General features: G+C 47.7%; 1 long non-coding RNA gene across 2 annotated transcripts in view; it reads right to left on the bottom strand.

Annotated features, from left to right (window-relative positions):
- The window catches only part of LOC127668150 (uncharacterized), a 30,707-nt gene extending 27,118 nt beyond the window's left edge, over positions 1–3,589 (bottom strand). For both annotated transcript variants that reach the window (XR_007974015.1, XR_007974016.1), the window contains exon 1: positions 3,529–3,589. This is a non-coding gene — a long non-coding RNA (uncharacterized LOC127668150). The remainder of the gene's footprint in view (positions 1–3,528) is intronic.
- Between the last annotated feature and the right edge of the window lie 13,512 nt (positions 3,590–17,101).

Genomic DNA, 17,101 nt, shown 5'->3' with positions numbered 1-17,101 from the left:
TGAGTCAGTCCCTTCTCTGTCCCTGACACCTTACTCAATAACCAGTACCTAACAGGACCTCAATAAAATCCTCACAACTCAGAAGCAAGGAATTGGAGAAGATGGCCTCTACCTCTCCCAGACACAGAATAAGCAAATATTATAGAGGACAAAATGTTATGAGAACATGCCTACTGCTTGAGTTACCCTTTAGAGAAGACATACAACATAGCAGCTACATCTCTGGTTCTGAGGCAGAAAGGATCTGGGTTTGATTCAACGGCTCCACAACTTACTGGGTCCTTCTGAGCAGGCTCACAAAGTGCCCTGAGGCTGAATCTTCTATTCTGTGAGAAGTCTGTGAGATGAAGCCTCTATGGAGGGCCTGAAACGTGGTAACACTTGCTCTATGCATCTCAACTATAGTTGGGAAGTTAAAGTGTCAACTAATCAATTCAGCAGTGATCCCTGAGAACAGATTCCGCCCCCCACCACCAGACTTATCATCCCAGGAGGGAGACTTGCCCAAGACCTACAAAGTGCCCAATAACAGCTGTTGGATAGAGGGAAGGAAGAAGGGGAAGAAGAAAGAGGAAGAAGAGGGTGGGGAGAAGGGGGGAAGCACAAGGATGATGAAAGAGAGACTGGAGAATGGGGGGTTACTGATGGGGTCAGAGGGGTGCAGCTCCCGCTCTGCCATCTCTGACTCTGCAACTCTGAGCTAGTCCATCCCTCTGCCTCACTCTAGGATATTTTAAGATGGGAGCTCCCTTTCCCCAGGATCTGGTGATGCCTGTCTAATGGAGAACAGAGGGGCAGGTGCTTGTTCCTGTTTGCAACACTTGCGCTGGCCTGAAGATGGCGCTTCTGAGTCAGGAAGAAGTCCGTTTCTGCAACCTGGCCTTCCAAGCCTCTGAGAGCCTAGCAGACTGGATCTAGGGAAATCTAAGGCTTGTTGCCTGAGGCAGTGAACGACTCTGATTTCCCTCCTTGCCTACCCGGCCTCTCCTAGTGCCCTCCTGTGGGGAGGTAGCAGGCTTTGCCATCCAGGTCCTGTTCCCAGCCGGTGGCCTTGTGCAAGGTCCCCCTGCTCCCCTGAGGATTCTTTCACAGTCAGCGAAAGGAGAGTTAGAGTACTGGACATGTGCAAACTTCACGTTCTAGCACTGGACTTAGTGTGAACTCCACATCATCTGCACAGCACTGTGCCGGGCACCTGGTAGGGACTAGAGAAGAATACCTTCCATTTCTCCCAAGCCTTCCCCAGGATGTGGTCAGCACAGGAGAAGGAATGGGAATGAATATTCCCACCAACAAGGGAAGAGGAGATGGTCCCAGAAGGATGACGTCACTCTGTGACAGGGCACTTCTGTTCATATATGCCTGGTCCTAAGTGGATGTTTGCTGGTGACAAGAAAATGGTCACAACAAGGACACCAATGCCTCAGACTCACGGGAGTGAGAGAACCTCTCTCTCCCTGGTCCATTCACAGATACTGACACACAATGGCCAGGGCAGTTTCTTCTCCCACGTGTTCACAGTCTGAGACTGCTCCCCATTGAGACCCCCCCCCCCAGCAATGCTAGTGAAGCCTGCCCTCCTCCTTCAGCCGAGTATTACACACTTATTCAGCGGAAGACAGTCAACCCCCGTCCTCAGTTCAGGTGTGTAAAATGAACTGCTGGGTTGCCGCAGGCGGCGACTGGTGCTTTCTAGCAGAGTGCGTGACCCGCCTGATCCCAGATTTCCTATGCCTGTGTCTGTGAGCCTGCTTTTCTTTATCCCCTGTTGCCCCGGTCAGGTCAGTCCCTAAGCTATGCAACTGTGTCCCTTCAAGGACCCATGCGTGCTTTCAACGGTTGCCTTACTGAATGAAGAACGGGGGCGCGGGGTGGGGGTGGGGGAGCTGCATTACCATCACCCTGCCCTTTGCCAGGCCTTGTGTGGGCTTTAACCTTGCATAAGCATAGATAGCGGCCATCTCTCCAGATCCAGCTCCTATGACATGACCGTGCTCAGGACATGCATGGCTTTTAGAGTGCGGTTTACTCTTCGTGTCACCTCTGGGTACCTGGCTGCCTGCTCGGTGTTCCAAGGCCCTGGAGGCTTATCTGGAGTTCAGGCCAGAGATCCTGCTCCTGAGTAGGATGCCCAGAGCCATCCAGGGTAAAGAAGACTCCTACTCTAGAAAAGGAAGGCTAAAGATCGCTGTACGCCATTCGCCACCTTCACAGCCCAAGTGTTCTCTGGTTTTGGCCACTTGAACTCTGCAGAGAGCTGAGCACCGCGATCAGCAAATGGAGAGACAGAGTCAACAGAGGAGTCCTACCCAGGGCGGCAGAGCTGGACAGAGGATAGGGAATGTGGGTCCTCTACTGCAATGGGCCAGCCATAAGAATGGGTCCTAGAGAAAGAGCGGTTTCAACAGTGTGAAAACGAGAGCCACAGGATAAAAAGCAATTATAAAGAGCTGGCTTCTGTCACGTGACTCACCAGCTCCAGGCCTGCAAGAGCTGGAGTTGTATTTGTCCCAACACAAAGCTTTGAAGGAATGAATTGCCACAATCCATCCTTTGCACTGTGCTTGAAGAAATGCAAGCTCTCTCGGGGGAATGGCTAGGTTGCAGGTCACACGGTACTACGCAGAGCCATGGTAGCACAAGGAATGAGCCCCGAGCCTTCCCTGGAGAGTAGAAACTGCACCGAGCATGACACATGACTTTTTTTTTCAAGGAGGCTAACAATGCGTTCAAACAGAGAAGGTATGTGACGCAGAGGTCGGGGGCAGAAGACAGGGCATCCCTGTAGAAACTTGGGAAGCTCATCTGCTCTATCAGGACACTGAGACCCTGTGTGAAACACAGCCCTCAGAGCCTCTTCCCAAGGAGTCTGCAGTGCTCTGAAAGGCTCCTGGGGAAGGAAAGGTCACACCAAATTTCTAATCTGTGGGGGAAAGGGCTCTGAGGAAAAGGAAATGTCCCACCCAGTCTTCCATGCACCTCCAACCCCAAGGAATCTGGGCCACCACAGCAAGACCCTCGGGGTTCTTATTAACGAGCCTGTCGAAGATTCTGCCCAGGTTCCACGGACCGCGGAAATAATTCATAGCGACAGAGCGTGTTTGTGTGGGATGACTGCCAAACTCTGCTTTCTTCAGCCCCAGTGCTTCCTCTCGCTCCACTGCCCAACCAAGGCCTGGCAAGAGTCTGCGCTCAGTGACAGAAGCCACAGAACACCCAGATGCTCCCCTCCAGTACCACCTGTCCCCAGCAGGGTCAAAGAAGTCACTCACTCTCAGGCTCTGTACGGTCATCTCCCTGGCAACCAGGGGGGTTGTTTCTCCCTCCTAACCTAGTGAAGTTCTGACGGGGCTTTCAGGCTCCCGGTACATTTCTCAGAAATACACTGGAGAGGCTTGGCATGACCTCAGAGAGAGGGCTAACCAGAACACAGATGCAAAGAGCAGAGCTTTCCTCCTTCCTCAGCCTGCAGAGGCCAAGGCTCAGCCCACGACTTCCTCTCTTCCTCACCCAGAGCCCTTACAGTACCTCAGTTCTGGTGTTCTCACAAAGGAGTCCCGAAGAAGACCCACTAGACAGTGTGCCGTCTCCGCCCCCGCCACAGAAGCCAAGCTTACCCATCGAATGCAGGAAATGGCCAACCGCATCACAGATATGGCAAAGAGGAGCCACCCTCTCTGATTTAAAACCGTTCTGTGAGTCTTGAGACGCCACGGGGACACAGTGTGGCGTCCTGCTCTGCAGGTTGTAAACTTGTATGTAAATGGAGTTTGAGAGGGTATTTATTTATTTATTGTTTTTTTTTTTCAAGATAGTGTTTCTCTGTGTAGCCCTGTCTGTCCTAGAACTCACTCTGTAGAACAGGCTGGCCTTGAACTCAGAAATCTGCCTGCCTCTGCCTCCCAAGTGCTGGGATTATAGGCATGCACCACCACACTTGGCTCGAGAGGGTTTTTAAACTCAAGCTGTGCACAGCGGCTAAGGAAACATTCAGGGCGTTTGCTCAAATGTAGGCAGCAGAGGGTTGGCAAAACTGAGTGAAGATTGCTACCTGACTAATAAGAACTAAGAAAGCCTCTAAAGAGGGCCTGTACTGGGAGGCTCACTCACCTCTTGAAAATGTGAGTTAACTAGCTGACCACGCTTGCTATACACTCAGTGTCGGCTTAGAGAGAAGATACACCAACATACATATCCAAACATCTATGAGAATCCAAGGACACACATTCAAAAATACAAGTGCAGTCAACGATTCCTCGTGGTAGTTATGTTCCATGGGACTGCCATGAATATTTTAATTATTTAACCATTGCTCCAAGGGGAAACAAAGCTAGGCTTTTCATAGCCTCTGGTCATAACATTCCATCAACCATCCAAATGCATCCTTATTTTATGCGGTTTTTATGAACAGTGTCTTATTTAACAGACTGAATGTGTTCACCCTGATTTCACAGGCTGTAGGAAATTTATCTAACAAGCACATTCACTGTAAAAATGAGTTGCAGCTTCTTCAGGTTTAGAAACATCAGGCAGCACGTATGGGGGTACCTCGCCCTAAAAGAAAGCACAATAGTGCCCAAAGCATGGAGTTCAATGTCGCACAAAAAGAAGTGTTTTAACCATGTGAACTAAAATGAGAAGCCTCGGTCTACATCCCCGGGAGCATAGGTGTTGTGTTAGTCCAAATTTCACACCTCTGCTGACATCCATGAATGACCAAGGAGGTTCTTTAAGAACCTATCTACCTGGGGACCACATGCAAACATTAACACACAAGAGACTTTGAAAACATAGACTGTGCAAAATAAAAATTTTGTGTATGTACACTTATTTGTACATACATAATAATCTATATGATTGTATAGGTTTGAGCTATATTAAATGTGTGGCTATGGTCCCAGGATGCAGGCCAATAGGATTCACCCTCTCCAGTGTTCCAGGACCCACTGAGTTCACCTTGGTGCCTCTAGAGAGCAGAGCTAGAATTGTCCCTTAGCAACACTGAAGCCAGAGCTCACGCAAGGAGTATTTTGTGAAGCTCTCCCTGAGGGCCATGTTGGAAGCACTCCATGATTGTCCTCTACCCAGAAGTCTTCTTCTAGCAGTCTGCAAATCAGAGACAGCTGAGACTCAAAGGTTCCCCCAGTGCCTGCCCCTTGAAGCCCACACAGGCTGCCTCGGCTTCTTACTATTTCTACACCCTCACTGCTAGGCACAAAAGATGGACGCTACATCTCGTGCGTCTGTCTGCGCTCTGAGCATCCAGCAAAGCACTCAGTGTCCAGAAGCCCTTTAACCACAGAATCACTGCATGTTAGAGATCGCCCCAGTCCAGGCTTCTCAAAGTGAGGACCCTGAACAAATAAGAATGGTCAGAAGTGTAGGTTCCGCCGGGCAGTGGTGGCGCACACCTGTAATCCCAGCACTCTGGGAGGCAGAGGCAGGCGAATTTCTGAGTTCGAGGCCAGCCTGGTCTACAGAGTGAGTTCCAGGACAACCAGGGCTACACAGAGAAACCCTGTCTCGAAAAAAAAAACAAATCCAAAAAACCAAAAAAAAAAAAAAAAAAAAGAAGTGTAGGTTTCCAGATGCCTCCCTACACCTGTGAATCTAAACTTCAGAGGCAGGCGTCAATACTCTGCCCTATAACAAGTTTTCCAGTATATTCTAATAATGCCTACTATGTTTTCAAAGCTCTGGGTCAATTATGCCTCACCACACTTTTACAGATAGGAAATTCAGGTGTGGCAATAGAATATGTGTCCCCAAGGTCACCCAGATAGCTGAGAGCCAGCCTCCACCTAACACTATGCTCCTTAACATTCCTTAACAATGAGGACACTCACAGGTGCAGAATGGAACTCAGCCCTCGGTGGATTCAAGTCGAGGGAGCCCTCCTGTCTTCTGTTCTCCCCTCCCTTCTGGCCCCTGGCACCCTCTCCTGTCTCTGTCTCTTCTTTCTTCCTCTTATTTCCCCCACCTCATCTTGAGGAAATAGCTTAAGCTTTCAGTGACCCCATTCCTTTGCATATGAAGTGGGAAAACACACGTACACACACACACACACAACACATAGACACACACACAGACACACACACACACAAGAAACTCAGTTCAGGACAGAGAACCTGTAGCTTCCAAACAGATGGGTGTGGTGTCTTGAATAGGCCCATTTAGAGGAAAAGACTCAAAAATGAAACACACCCCCACCCAGAGTGACACAGTCACCTTCCAGCTTCCCTCCCATTCACCTGACCCTCCTCCCACCTTCCTCCCAGCCTCCTCCCACCCTCCTCTCAACATCCTCCAACCCTTCTCCTGTGACAACAGCACCAGCAGGAGCAGTATCTCTTCCTGCAGTGGGCAGAGTTACACTCACAGGCACCTAGGTGAACATTCTGGGAGGCAGTTAGGGTTTCTCAGAATGAGTCATTTTTTCAAAAATAACAAAACCTCTCGACATCACTTGATTTCAGCCTTCTCTTGTAACCTCTTTTGCAACTGCATTCCAAGCAAGCTTGACTTCTTTCTCAGGCCCAGGGCAAGGCCCACTCCCTGCTCAAGGGCTTTGCTGTCAGACAAAGAGCCGGAGCCCAGGCCCAGAACGCCAGCTCTGTTGTGGGTCCAGAGGCAGTGGGGCTGCAGAAGAGGCAAAACAGTGTGGAAGACAGAAGGGCAGTGGGTGAGAGGGACAAGAGATGGGGAGACTAGCTTGGCCTGGACCCACAGTGACTCACTGGACTTTGACAGACCTCGCCGTCTCTGTGTCTGCCCCACCCTAATTAGGATTGGCCAACCATCCTGAGAGCGATACCTACATTTGCTCAACAACCACAGTTTCACCCAGCACAGCGCCTTTCACCGCCTGGGTGTGAAGTGAGGGTATCTCAAGCTCCCAAACACTTAGAGATGCTGAAGGCTTTGCCCAGCCAGCTCTGGATGCTGACAGGACCACCGGCTCCATTTACTGAGGCACACACTGTACCAATGACATCTCACTTACTCTGAATCCATTAGTGCCGGTGGAGAGGTTACTTCACTCTCTTTCCTAGATGGGAAAACCAAGGCTAAGCAATTTATCCAAGGTCACACAATGAGTGACAGGGCTGTAATTGAAATCCACTTCAGTCTAGCCACAAGGCTTATGTCTCAAGACACCTTGCACATTGCTCTGTCGGACTTAGCATTTAATGAATGTTTTGCACACATGAATCCTATGAGGCCCATAAGGCATGGAGAATAGTTTGCTTCCCTGCACCCTCCGAATAGAACTTAAAATTAATAGAAAAAGATCTCAGACTTGACTTCCAGCCTTCAGAATGTAGACTCACCAGCCCAACACACACACACACACACACACTGTCATGACTGTTCACAAACCACCCTTGAAAACTGATGTGCTCAACTAGCCCATTTCACTCCTTTACTTCCCAGTCCTAGCAAAGAAAGACTCATCTCTCTTGGGTCTCAGCTTCCCATTTCTGCAAATAGTGACTTGCATAGGGGAAGCTGGGTAGCCTATCTCTCAGTGCTGATGATTGTGGAAGCAAGTTGTGCTCTCTAAAGAAAACAGCTTGGCGTGGTTTCATTGGTTGAATAGTAAGTGTATACTGACCAAATGGATAGGACAAAGGCCATTAAGAGAATTCACATCATTGACCAAGTTCACTTTTGCTCTAAGACCCTCTCACTAAGGCAATGCAAGCGACATGAATCTTAATTCTGGATGGATAAAACAGATGTAAAATATACGTGTGTGTGTGTGTGTGTGTGTGTGTGTGTGTGTGTGTGTGTGTAGTCCTCAGTTCCAGTTTCTTTGCCTGTTGCTGTGAATTTAAAAAAAAAAAATCCCTACAAAAAGGCAACTCACAGGAAAGAGGGTTTATTTCAGCTCATAGTAAAGGCATACTCTATCATGATGGGGAAATCAAGGCACCAGGAGCCTGAAGCAGCTGTCCACAGCACTACCATAATCAGGACACAGGGAGATGGATGCATGCTGGGCCTTATTATTTACAGGATCCCAGCCATATACATATATGCATATTCATGTGTATGCATATACGTCTACACAACATCCTCAGCCATAGTTACGGAGGGTATCCCCCCTGAGTTACCTTAAGATGACCCCTCACAAACATGCCCACATTTCATCTCCCAGATGATTCTAGACTCTGTCAAGTTGACAATTAGCATTAACCATCACTTCACACCAATGGCCCTCCCCTGGGGTCACCTCAGGTGCCCATCACTTTTGATATTGCCTGGGCAACACATTCCTTACATCTACTTCTCCCTCCATTACCGTCTGCTCCTTAAGGCTCTCAGCATCTCAGCACCAATCAAGTCAGTGCATAGCATGAGTTCACAGATCCTGTACTATGAAGAGCCCCCTGCCCTTCTTGGGGGACATTCATTAGCATACACTCTCCTTCTAGCGGCCTGAGAAGCTTCTATAATTTTACTGGATCAGCAGTGTTCCTCTCCTTGTGCCCATTTTAAGTGTGAAGGAGCTGAGACAGAAACTGATAAACTTCTCAGACCTGTGTAGCCAAAAGCAGAAGAGTCCATAGTCCACCTTTAACACCCTAGACCAGCGTTTCTCAGCCTGTGGGCAGTGACTCCTTTGGGGGTTAAATGTCAGGGGTCGCATATCAGATATTTACTTTATGATTCATAACAGTACTACAGTTATGAAGTAACAAGAAAAATAATTTTATAGTTGGGAGTCACCACAACATGAGGAACTGCATTAAAGGGTTGCAGCATTAGGAAGTTTAAGTGCCACTGCCCTAGACAATGCAGGTTGGGCAGATCATGAAGGCCACTGTTGTGATTTGAATGTGAAATGTCCCCTATTGGCTCACTTGTTTGAACATTTGATTCCCAGATGGTGGCGCTGTTTTACTAAGCTGCAGAGCCTTACAGGTGGTGCCTCACTGGGGAAGTGGGTCACTGGGGGGTGGGCCTTGAGGTATGATAGTCTATCCGCTTTTGATTTTCTGACTGTGCCAACTCATGATCCTGGTACCACACCCTCTCTGCCTGCCACAATGGTCTGTATCCATTCAAACTGTAAGCCTTAAGTTACTCCTTTTAGGCTATTTAGGCCCAGCAAGGAGAAAAGCAACTGATTCAGATACCTCAAAACAGAGCTCCTGAAAAACCCCTTTGAGCAAAGGGATGTTGTGGTTCCTTCCTCCAGTGAAAGCTTACAGAAATGGCAATAGAGGAGGGTAAGAGGAAGCCTTTCTCCTGGTACAAGAAAAGTACAGGAACTTAACACCTATTTGGTCACTCTCACCCTGTCCTTGGGAGGAGGGAAGACTTCCTAATCTCCCAGCTGCAGCAACTTGAAGTTGTATACCTTGGAAAGACACTGGGCCAGACACAGCAAACAGCTGTGCTTACACATGCGCATACACATAACCAAACACATCCAGACACACAAACAGAATGATGTCGTGGGTATAGCTTGATGGTAGAGCACTAACCTAGTAGGTGCAAGACCCTGGCATCCCTTCCCAACCCCATAAATACGTAAAGAACTTCCATTATCCTACATGTGGTCACAATCCTTGCCTCTCTGCCTCAGTTTTCCTATAACAAAATATGACAGATTATTATATCCATCCCCTGAGGCTGTGATAATGTATTGATGCACACACAAATGCATGTGTGTGCACATACACACTAATGACTATGCACACATATAAGCATGTGTGTGCACATACACACTAATGACTATGCACACACATAAGCATGTGTGTGCACATACACACTAATGACTATGCACACACTAAGCATGTGTGTGCACATACACACTAATGAGTATGCACACACTAAGCATGTGTGTGCACATACACACTAATGACTAAAAAAAGAGGTTATTAAATGTGAGGGATAACATGGGAGAAGTTGGAGGGAGGGGACTTGGGAAGGGCTGGAGGAAGAAAAAGATCAGGGGAAAGTGATGTATTTATATTTATTTAAAACAAATAAGTAAATAATAGACTGCTAATAAAATGGCACTGACCATGCAAAGCACTTCCATGTTCAGTGCATGGTCCTGGCTTCAGGTGAGAATCATTAGCAAGGAGTACGCAGTGGGCACCCCCTCTACATCCACCCTCCTTTTGAGATCCTTTCATAGCATAGTGAAGTGTGAGAAGAGAGCTAAGTTCGAATCCCTCCAGTTTGTCCTAAAAATACTCAGCACTTCTCTGCTCATTCTGAAAGCTCAGCAAGTTGTTTCTGAGGGAACTAGGAGATTGTGAAAGGCGATCTTTCTAAACTGGGGTCAAATGTTCTTTAACCAAAAGGAACTCACAAGGGTGTGAAGATGCAGGGCTGGTCCAGAGAGAGGCCTTTCCACCAAGCCCGGCCTCACTCCAGATCCCGCAAAAGCAGGAGACACTGGGATAGCATGCTTGCCACAAAGGATGGCTGTGTCTCTCATATTTGCTCTTTTAACTCAAATTGTCTGGAAGCACTGACTAAAAACTGCAGCTCCAAAACTGGCATGGGCAGAGGATGCAGAAATGAAAAGAGTTCTCTTAGCCAGGCTGTAAGACAAAGTCTACGTGCTCTTCAGAATAAACACAGGAGGAATGGTGATTAGAGTGGTGGTGATGGTTGGTAGTGATGATAACATTTACTGAACATTTTTTAGTTGTCACCACATTTTTAAAGCTGTACCTCCCTTACTCACTCTTACCCTTGCCTTAAGTTAATAAGATAAATATTTGTCCCCATCCTGAGATGAGGAAAAGTTATCAGAAGTGAAGTTACTCCAATGGCGGCTTTAGACACTCTCACCCTTGAGAGCTTTCCGCATGTGCTGGGTGTTAGGGGAGCGTCTTGTGGGTAATGGGTCTCCAGCTGTAAGAAGTTAAAAGACTGTAAACCTGCTGTCATTTGGCTTCTAACCCTTAATGGAATTTCTCAATTTTTTTCTCATTCAGAAAGATTCCTGTCTCTATCTGCTTGCATCTTTGGCTTATTCTGATTGGTTGTATTTTTTTTGTTTTTTTTTTCTTCCTTTCTGATTGGCTATGTTCTGGGCTTATGCTGATTGGCTGCATCTTTGGATTATGCTGGTTGGCTGAGTCTTTGACATATCCATTGCTAATCAAGGGGGCTCTCCTCCACAGCAGAGCAAATACTCCAATCATCTCTGTACCTCCAACACCAAGAGAATGAGGAAATAAATATCTCTTCCATTCTCTCCTGAACTTAGAGAACCCTGATCCCACAGGCTCTATCTTACTGCAAGCTCTGGAGTGCCTGAAAACCATGCAGAAAAGAATTCACGATGGAACTGGTCAAATGAGACAGAAAAGAGGAGGAGGAGGAGGAGGAGGAGGAGGAGGAGGAGGAGGAGGAGGAGGAGGAGGAGGAGCATGCCTGGCAGCATTGGAGCCTGAGAGAAGTCTGCAGGAACTGTGAGCAACCACAGCCAACCCGGGGGCAACAACCTGAGCTCTCTAAGATCTGAAGATCTAAGACTGCTCTGACTCTGAATGCAAGCTGCCCATCCTCCCCAGGACACTGCTGGATGGCCCCACTGCCACTCAATAGAGACAAAAGCAAGAGTCCTGTTGTTATTTTGTGAAACCTTGGGAGAAACCAACATCTTCTATCATGCAACTTCTCTTCTGGACTCTCGCCTTCCTGCCCTCTACAGCTTTTTCCTCTCACTCAAAGGAGAAAATAGCCACATGTCTCTCTCTTAAATAGCCCATGGGCTTCAAAAGCACAGGTCAGGTCACAGTGACTTGCTCTGCCAGAAATCTCCACCTTAGAAATCATTCACTGGTAAATCACCAACTGGGTGCCACAAAGTGTGTGTGTGTGTGTGTGTGTGTGTGTGTGTGTGTGTGTGTGTGTTTTCAGATACTTGATTCACTTCCCCTCCCCTAACCCCGGAACATTAATGGCTATATACCTGGAACAATAGTGTGGAGCTTGGTCAGGGGGCAGTGGGGTGATATTTAAGGTAAAATTAGAGGAGGTATGGAAGACTAGAGCTAATCTGAAGATATGGCTCCTTTCCACCTAGCACGCCTCTACACATGACTGTCCTAAAGCATGTACCTTGAGATAGTCAACCAAATGTAAAGAATCCTCGTGGTCAGAAGATACCCCTCCTCTGCTCTAAGATCCCTATAGCCACTTAGTTACTCAAGGATCCAACATGAACCAATGTATTTGGCTTTGCTTTTCTTACTTTGTCTGTGTGGTGTGTCTGTGTGTGTTCATATGTGTGTAGGCAAATATATGTGTGCAGATACCTACACTTGTGCACTTGTGTATGCATGTCTATGTGGGGGCCCGAAGATGGTGTGTAGTATTCTCATTGAGTGCTCTGTATCTTGTTTATTGAGGTAGGTTCTGTTGCTGAGCCCAGAGATGGCAGACTCCATTTATCCTAGCTCACCCTGGAATGCCCTATCTCACCTCCTGAGTGCTGGGATTACAAGCGGTCACTATACCTGCCCAGCTTTTACATGAATTCTCGGGATTTGAACTTCTACCCCTATGCCTGTGTAGCCAGCACCTTGTCTACTTAGCCATTCCCCCAGTTCCTCATTGACCTTATTTAAATCCCCTTTCATAAACGTATATCGTAACCAGCCTGGCAGGAACAAAGATATTCTTGTGTTCCTTACTTTGCCTATCAGACTACTGAAACAATGGATCTTAAGAAGCTGGAATTCCCCCAGGAATCTCATGCTGGAGGAGGGGAAAAGCCTAAAGCCTGGGCCAGCCAGGGAAGGAATCAGAGGAGATTTCACACACTGACAACTTGTTAGAGGACCCTGCTGGGAAGACTGAAGCCCAGATAATGATGACCGGACTGCACCTTGACCAAGGTTGCTTAAAGTCTGGTCCTCTACTTAAACCTTGACTTCACTTTAGGACCCCGAAGGTAGACTTGGGAGGATCAGGAGACCTCTTTGTCCCTCTTTCCAGGGTGGCCACATCAAAAACATTCCCACTTTCTGCTCTTTGCTATTATCTTGACTGCTTTTGCTTATCAAGGTTGGGTGACTAAGCCTGGCTTCTTGGGGCACCGACTGCATTTCTAAGTCTGGTAAGAACTGAATGAGCATGTTACAGTCATCGTCTCAGAGGCTCCCTAAAACTATGCAACAGAGCACTTTCTGGAGGGGCTTGAGGAAGACCAACAGTGAGGCAAGCCTGGTATCTGTAGCTGAGGAGCTGGGCGGGAATCCCAGCAGCGCCATGCGCAATCCGTGAGACACGGCCATGTTAGTCTAGCTGACCGGGCTTTCATTTGCTCAGATATGAAGTGGAGATGAACAGAGAAGCCACAGACAAATAGGCATGAAATACCTCAGAATGCTCTTCCAGCTCAGCCCCAAATTTCTGGAAAATACTAAAGAGTAATCTGGCCACACAAGGGAAATTCAGTGAAAAACAAAGCATGGTAGGTGGAAGACACAGGCAGCCTTTGATGTCTCCCATGAGAACTGGAAACAAGTGACAGGCAGAGCTGGTGCAGACCTCTTCCTCCATCACTGCTTCTGAGCACTAAGGCCGGCCATGCCAGACTCCTGCTACGGGACCTGAGGCCAGACAGGAGCAGCATTTACCCTTCCAGGGATTAAGCGAGCATCAGAGAACAGTGCCTGCCGTCCAACAAGACTAGATTAGCACTCCTTCCTCTAGAGCTGTCATGCCACCTTCAGGGCTTAGTTGTGCTTGGAGCTCCACCCTCCTTATAATCTCATGTAAGTCGGAGTTCTAGGCCTAGTGTATGATTTGGAACCAAGTCTTCTTCTTCTTCTTCTTCTTCTTCTTCTTCTTCTTCTTCTTCTTCTTCTTCTTCTTCTTCTTCTTCTTCTTCTTCTTCTTCTTCTTCCTGTTCTTCTTCCTGTTCTTCTTCCTGTTCTTCTTCTTGTTCTTCTTCTTCTTGTTCCTCTTCTTGTTCTTCTTCTTGTTCTTCTTGTTCTTGTTCTTGTTCTTCTTCTTGTTCTTGTTCTTCTTGTTGTTCTTCTTGTTCTTGTTCTTGTTCTTGTTCTTCTTCTTCTTCTTCTTCTTCTTCTTCTTGTTCTTCTTCTTCTTCTTCTTCTTCTTCTTCTTCTTCTTCTTCTTCTTCTTCTACTTCTTCTTCTTCTTCTTCTACCAAAGAAATAGAACCTAGAAAAATGAAGTCAGTCAGTCACATGGCAAGTAAGGGGTGAAGAGAAAGGGTAGCCCTATTATGTGATCTCAAAGGAAAGGCTTGAGTTCACAGGCTCCCAGAAGAATGCATATCATTGGGGGAGTTGTAGCAGTGGCAGGAAGCAGCCCATTGAGCACCCAAGGTCAGAGTTTCCTGATTCCAAATGCGGCTCGAGTGAGGCACATCTAGATCTGAAGTCATCCATCACAAGTGTGAAAAGGATCACTCGGACACTTGATCTTGAGACAGACTTAATCTCTTACATGTCACAACACAACCTCTAATGATGCCCCTCATGTTTAAATAGGCAGTCCCAACTGTTCCAAGCATTCTCTAGACAGCTCTTTTCCATTCAGAACACCTCCTCAGCTTGCCATCAACACCTTGACCAAGAGTGTCAATCATAGCCTTCTTCTAGAAAAGAGTGTAGTCTCTTCACAGCCTCTGTGTGCAGGCCATGAATCAGTTAAAGTCTGTTGCTGGCCCCACAGTTAGCTGTGCTTTCTGTTACTCAGTAGAAGACACAGGCCCCAGGGCCCAAGATCACTAGCAGTATTTGTTTCCTATTGTCAGAAATGACCACAGCTGGTCTGGGAAGTGGTTCAGTGGGCAAGAGCACTTGCTTAGTTTGAATCCCTAGCACCCATGAAAAAGCCAAGTATGACTGTGTGTTCCTGTAACCCCAGCAGAGGGGTCAGACACAGGCAGATCTCAGGACCTCCGTGGCCAGCCAGTCTGAATAACACAATGCTCTCCAGAGGGGAGAGAGACCCTGTCTTAAAAAGTAAGATTGACAGCAATATAGACAGAGACGCTGATGTCCTCTTGGACTGCAGTGTGCTCACAAGTATGTATACATACACAGTGGAAAGGAAAGCATACATCACACACACACACACACACAAGAAAGACAATAAGGAAGGAATGAGGGAAGGAAATGTTATGACTACACCAGCTGTAGTGGCTCATGCTTGTAATTTCAGTATTTGGGGAACTGAGGAAGGAAGATTGCTAGTTCAAGGCATGTTTGGAGAACATAGTGAGATCCTGTTTTAGAAGAGGGGAGCCAAGCAGAGCAGAGCAGAGCAGAGCAGAGCAAAGGAGAGAAAGATTTGGTTATGCTCCTCTTCCTCAGTTTCCAAGGCCATGGCCCACCATGTCTTTCCCATGTCGTTTTGCAGTCCCATCTTGGCTGTTGACATTCCCTACCCTGACCACAGAAAGTGTCTCTATGTTTGAAAATCACATGATTAGAGGGTCTTCATCCAGGGACTTTTTACTATATACATAATGTCTTCAAGGGTCCAGGAATTGGGGTGGCCATGGCTGGCAGCCTTCACCATGAAACCACCTTTACTGCTGGAAAGGTCATCTTCTTCTGAGACCTGTATCCAGACAACTCTTCCCTATGCGCTTGCCCAATCCGCTCTCTGGTGGTTCCAAGTCAACCCCATTCATCCATCACTCAATGGAGCAAATTAAGTAGCTAATGAATCAGCTTGTGCCTGATTCTCTCCAAGCCAGCCACGCCCTGGAACAAGCTGCGGAGATTTACCGAAAGAGCAGGCTTTAAAGATGTCGAGTCTCGGATTTGAGCTCCAGCTCTGCCCTTCACCTTGGGCAAATTGCTCAACATTTCTCAACCTCCCTTTCCTCACCTGTGAGGGCACACAGGGATGATTTTCCGCTCATAGGGCTAAACGCAAAACACCTCACATAGCCCAACTACGGAAAACGTGAAACCAGTCATGACTGTTATTACTGGCTACTCATCCCCCAATATGGCCTATGGAGGTCACAGCACACGGAGAAGTGCTTGAACCTCCTGAGGTGAGAACAATATGATCGTAGAAAAAAAATGGAGTATGGAAATGTGTGGGCCACACATGGAGCCCGGCTTCCATTAGTCAAAGGGCCCCGAGCCTGTGATCTCACTAGACTAGGGGAAGGGGACCGTGGAGTTACATCATCTATTCAGGAGATGCGGACCTGACATATCTCTAGGTAAAGGTCCAGATTTGGGGATATTGTGAGAATGTTTGCAATCAGCTGGATGAAATTTGGACTCAGTTTCCTCATCCCCAAAGTGGAAATAACAGTTATTAACTTTCCAAGATGATGATAGTCCTGAGAAAGACAAACTTTTCTGGTGCTCCTGAAGGGAGATATTGTCCACCTGGTTTTACAGATACAGAACCTGAAGCTGAGACCTGAACAACTTACTTCCTTAAGTCCACGGGCTACTGCAGTGCTGGTGGTGCTGTCAACTCTGAGAGCAATGACAGTGGCCCCTTGAGTGAGACTTGTGCCTGTGGCCTGGTCTGTGGTGCAGACTGAGTGGATGGCTCCTTTCTGTTGTCCTCCCCCTTTCTGTACTCCTCTCCTTTCTGTTGTCCTCCCCCACTCTCTGTTGTCTGCCCTCTTTCTGTGGTCCTCCCCACTTTGTATTGCTCTCCCCACTTTCTATTGCCCTCCCCTTTCTGTGGTCCTCCCCACTTTCTGTGGTCCTCCCTCTTTCTTTGGTCCTCCCCACTTTCTGTTGTCCTCCCCTTTTCCAGTTGTCCTCCCAACCTTTCTGTTGTCCTCCCCCTCCCACTCTTGCCTCCCCCTCTTCTCCCCAGCCAAGGCAACTCTGACTTCTTTATCACTTTTCTACTTTTTGCAAGGCCTCACTTGTTACCCATAATACATTGCAAAGCCATCCCCGCAGCCTTCAAGGCCCTCCTAGGTCTGCTCTGCCCCTCTCTGGTGCCCAAACCTACCCTGTCTTGTCATCCTCTCTCCTCATGTTGGGCGTTCCTGGAATGCACTCATACCTCAGTGTCTTCCCTTAGCAGCCCCTCATCCTGGTCCCCCCCCCCCAGGGGACATCACAGGGCCCTGTCCCTACTTGCTGCCAGTCCCAAGCCT

The sequence above is a fragment of the Apodemus sylvaticus genome, chromosome 17 (assembly GCF_947179515.1).
Source record: "Apodemus sylvaticus chromosome 17, mApoSyl1.1, whole genome shotgun sequence".
Classification (NCBI taxonomy): Eukaryota; Metazoa; Chordata; class Mammalia; order Rodentia; family Muridae; genus Apodemus; species Apodemus sylvaticus.
The sequence above is the reverse complement of the archived record's forward strand: the minus strand, read 5'-3'. Positions and strand labels throughout refer to the sequence as shown.